Source organism: Dasypus novemcinctus, chromosome 30 (assembly GCF_030445035.2).
Source record: "Dasypus novemcinctus isolate mDasNov1 chromosome 30, mDasNov1.1.hap2, whole genome shotgun sequence".
Lineage (NCBI taxonomy): Eukaryota > Metazoa > Chordata > Mammalia > Cingulata > Dasypodidae > Dasypus > Dasypus novemcinctus.
In genome coordinates, this window is record NC_080702.1 from 31048168 (window position 1) to 31053333 (window position 5166).

General features: G+C 34.2%; 1 pseudogene; it reads left to right on the forward strand.

Annotated features, from left to right (window-relative positions):
- Positions 1-588: 588 nt before the first annotated feature.
- On the forward strand, positions 589-2397 carry LOC101414420 (G2/M phase-specific E3 ubiquitin-protein ligase-like; annotated as a pseudogene).
- The last annotated feature ends 2769 nt before the right edge of the window (positions 2398-5166 follow it).

Sequence of the window (5166 nt, forward strand, 5' to 3'; positions counted from 1 at the left end):
GGTGTTAACATTCAGGTTCACTGATGAAGACAGTACATTTTGGTGATTAATAAATCAGTGAAAAGCCTCTAAATGACCAATCATCCAACAACTGGTACAAGTTAGTGAGAGGAAATGGTAACTTTCTAAGGTTGAATTCTGATTGGGAAAACAGTCTTCCCTGAGAAGTTACAGGCCTGTGTTTCAAATTTGCTTGCTCTGGCAATCTGTAAAATGAACATAAAAGGGCCAGTGATAATCATTAAAGACATTTGGGAGACACAGATGCAAACCTCCTTTAAAGGATAAAGGTCTTCTAACGACAATCGCGCAAAACACAAAGTTACTGAACACTAAAGGATATAACTTACCTGAGAGCTTGCTTCTTGCAGGGTAGCCCATATGGTCAGCAGACCTGACAAAAACAAAACATTTTAAATAAAACTGCAGGGGCATTTGAATCTTACTGGCCGTTGGATGGGGCTGCTCCCGGTTGGCGTGTCCCACGGCGCGAGAATGGAAAAGTGCTACACCCGGTCCCGGAACTTCTGCCAAAACCGCCTTGTAAAATGAATGAAAATTAATCTGGTGACACACAGAACCTCGTTGATGTCAAGTGGAATTTGGCAGAGAGGTAAAGAAGAAGTTTATGGTTTTCTATAGAAGACATCAGGAAGAAAGTGAAGAGAGGTTCTAAACTGAAACCCTTTCTTTTCAAGAAATCTGGTGCTTTAATTGGATATGTGGCACCCCGATGTAAAAAGTTATTATTTTCCATGTGGCCTTCAGAGAGAATGTATTTTCCAGATTACTGGCAATTTTGGGTCATTTCGGTGGAACCATCAACCTGTTCAAATAATTACATCTAATTGTTATAGACAGTCTTTACCATGTACCATTTGGATTTTATTGAGCCTAGTCCAACATATAGTATATTACGAAGTCCTTGTAGTAAGAATGCTTGGTTTCACAGAAATGGTTTACAGTTTCAAGCAATAAACGCAGGAGTGTTTTCTTCAGATGCATGTATGCAATGATAGTGATACATTTCAGAAAGAGATGTTGAGAATGGAATTCATATTCCTGAAAAAGATGTGTCTTGGGAACTAGAGGAAAATGCTTATTGAGAGCTTTTGCAGCACCATGAGCCTTGTGATGTCCAAGGATGTCGCTGTAAAGGGCAAGAATAGAATGCATCTGACAGCAAATGAGAAATAAAACACTGTCAGTGTTGTGGTTCAAGTGGAATCCATTTAGACTGTTGCTCACCACAATCATGGGAACAAAATTGGGAGTGTTTGGAATGTGGAAGGTATCATCTACAATTTAGGGGATTTCAAAAGAAGCCAAAAAGCAAACTTAGCCTAATTCAAATAATATGGACATTACTGATTGTTAGAAGAGTCATCACCAAAATTACTCAGTCACCTGGAGCCCAGATCTAATGAGAACACCCCTGGAAGTCCCACTGGCCTGGAAAGGAGCAAGGAATCAACCTGTTAGAAGAAGGCAAGGCAGCAAATTTAGAAGAGTTTTTAAACTGTATTAATAGAGTTAGGATTCCCAATTAAAAGAAAAACTAAAAGATTATATATCAACAAAGCCAATATCTGGAATAGTGCCTTAGATAGATTCAGAAATCAAAACTTTAATCCTGCATACTCAATTGAAACAGCCTATGTAAATGAAAATGATAAATTTGGCCAAGAGCATCCTGGATCAAAACAAGAATTTCTGAGTCTTTCAATGCAGCATCTTGAAAGCTCATCATTGTTTGAAGGGTCCTTGTCAAAGAACTTGTCCCTTAATCCCCAAGATAAATACTACAACAAATATGGCTGACTTTAACTCAGCAATAAATGAATGCTCTAACTACCTACAGCTTATTGGATGTCTTAGACATTAAGTGATAAATATATGTTGGTAAAAGACATACTTTTCTACCATGTAATTAAGAGAGCCCAAACACCTTTTGAAAGTTTTAAGCAGGGTCTGAAAACTCTGCATTTTAGGGAAAATTCTGACTTCTCCAGAAGCATTTTGCAGCATCCTCTATCATAAACCTCATAACCTTTCTATGAAAATTCTTAGTGATCTTTTTACAGTTTACCCATTGTCTAACATAAAACTTTGGGATTTTGGAACAGTTACTTACAAGCTATTGAAAATTGTAAATCTGCAACAACAATGGAAGATATTCTTATTTTTGCAACTGGTTGCAGTTCCATTCCACCTACTGAATTTAAACTCAATCCTTCAACTGAGTGCCTGCGTATGAATTTTCCTATTAGAAACAAGTGTAGTATCTCTTCCAATAATTAATATTTTTAAAGAATTTCAAGAAAATATGGATTTTGCCATTAAAAAAACACTTTAAGACTAGAAAAGGAAGAAAGTTCTCACTATGTGGGACGTTAAAATGTTTCTTTGAACAAAGATGTTTCTTTTAAAGTTGCTATTGAGCCTTTCTTTTGTTTCAGAAATCTGTCCATAATCACTTTTTTTTTTAAAGATTTATTTATTTATTTAATTCCCCCCCCTCCCCTGGTTGTCTGTTCTTGGTGTCTATTTGCTGCGTCTTGTTTCTTTGTTCACTTCTGTTGTCGTCAGCGGTTCGGAAAGTGTGGGTGGCGCCATTCCTGGGCAGGCTGCACTTTCTTTTCACACTGGGCGGCTTTCCTCATGGGCGCACTCCTTGCGCGTGGGGCTCCCCCACGCGGGGGACACCCTTGCGTGGCACGGCACTCCTTGCATGCATCAGCGCTGCGCATGGCCAGCTCCACATGGTCAAGGAGGCCCGGGGTTTGAACCGCGGACCTCCCATATGGTAGACGGACGCCCTAACCACTGGGCCAAAGTCCGTTTCCCCATAATCACTTTTGAACAAACTTGTCAGCTTCTGGGTTCAGTAGAATTTATATGAACATGAAGTAATGCTTTGGCCATTTAAGCTAAAAAAATTTTTTGTTGAAGTGTACTAATCAAAATTGGTGAATTTTTCATTGTCTTAATATACATGCTTCATAAATTTCAAAATAAATACTTACAGAATGACTGTAAAGAATTCTTGAATCATAGTAGTATAATATATAAGAGAAAAATGTTTTGCTTTTTTTGAAAATTGTTAGCTGGAAAATGCCACAATGATTTTCCTCTCTTTATGCAATTTTCTAATTATTTCCTTTTTTCTTTAGCCTAAAGCATTTTGTAGAAAAGCTAAATGGATAATTCCTCTTATATAAATCAGAGGTGTATACTCTTGGCTGTATGTTTATGTGTGCTTTTCTAAAATGGCACTAAGTAGGTTGTTAAAAATGCTTGAAAATTATTGATTTATATTAAAACAGAATCATACTGCAGTTAGATTATGCATAATGGGAAATGTTATTATATGAAAAGGAAAATTGCCCAATATTCTGAAAGGTACAGACATTCCCTTGGCTTGAAAACACTTTAGAGGTAGATATAAAATGTATTTGAAAATATCTAAGAAAGTGTGTCTTTTTTCAAAGCCTTGACTTCATTTTTTTTTTTTTTTTTGATATCCAATGTGTGGTATTAAACCACAGTTATGCCTGATCCCTAATCAGTTTAGGTATCTAAATGATCTCAGTAGATTGCCATATGGTAAGTTTGGCTATTTGACATTTATTTATTATCAGGATGGTTGTATGATAGGTAACCTGGCACCATAGCACTAGTTATTTTCTCTGGCTTTGAAGGGTATCTGTTATTACATAAGCAATGTAGAAATAAAGTAAAAACAACAACAACAAATAAACAAAATGAAAAATCCACTCTAATCTCACCATACAGAGATAACTACTATGTTTGTGTATGTCCTTCTATAAATTCTTTAATAAAATATTTGTATTTCTTTTCTAAACTCTTTAAAAAACATTTGTCAGATAGATTTAAATATCAATAATTATATTAATAGGAAAAAGAAATTGAAGGCTTAAGTTATAATAAAAAAGGCATAATCACAAAAGACCTGGGAAATTTTAAAAAGAATGAAGTTAGACTTCTGGGGAAAAAACAAAAACAAAAAACAAAAACATCCTCAGAACAGGTTTAGTACATTTCAATATGTATGTGAAGAAATTACCCAGGAATGAACACAGTTAAATAGAAGACAAGGAAGAAAAGTTAACAGATCTTGAAGATAGAAGGAGAAGGTCTAACATATTAATTAAAGTATCTGAAGAAAAGGATCCAGAAAACAGAAAAACCTGATATTGAAGATTACTACTGAGAATTTCCCATAAGTGATTAAAGATAAGTGTCCTTGCCTAGGGAAACGTATTTAATAAAATATAGAAAAAAATGAAAGTAGAATGTACACCTGACCACATTGAAATTAAACTGCTGAATAAAAAGGCAACGAACAGTTTGTACAAATAGTCAAAGAGAAACAAACTGACTAATTTTCTTAAAAAAGGAATTTTACCTTTGCTAATATTTTAGTAGCAATAATGGAGTCCAGAATATATGGGAATAAAATTAATGTGTTAAAAGAAAATTGTTTATAATCACTATCCAGCTTAAATTTGATTCTGAAATAAGGAAAAAATAAAAAAAAAACAATTTTAAATCAAGAACAAAAGAGAGAAGATTTTCTCTGAGAAAGGATATATTTCATGGTAAAAGAAGTTAAAATCAGAAGGAAGAAATGTATTGGAAGAAAGAGTGGTGAGAAAGGAATGTACTTGATACAGTGCTCCATCTAAAGAAGGGTTGACTATATAAGATAATAATGAAAATGATTTCTGCTTGGATGGGGCGGGGAGTAAGATTAAAATGCCAGAAATCAAATAATATATAAAAGCATTTTAATCTTTGTATTCTTAGTAGAAAAGGATATAAATTGCTTTAGAATTCATGTCAAATGTGTATGTTACCATTTTTTAAATTTTAGAATTTTTAAAAATTGTAGAATGTATAACTTCCAAGGCAGGGATGCAAAAATAAAATAAAAATGATAAGGAAAACTTATCCAATCCAATAGGATAATGATAAATAGAATCATAGAATAAAAATTAATTTGACCTAAAATTTACAGATGAAATATAAAAATATCTTCTTCAATACATTACATAGGGCATATTTGGGCCAAAATCCAGAGAAAGGCCAAAGTCTACAGAAATAAGTAAAAGCTCACATTTGCATTTAAGGCATTTATTGAAC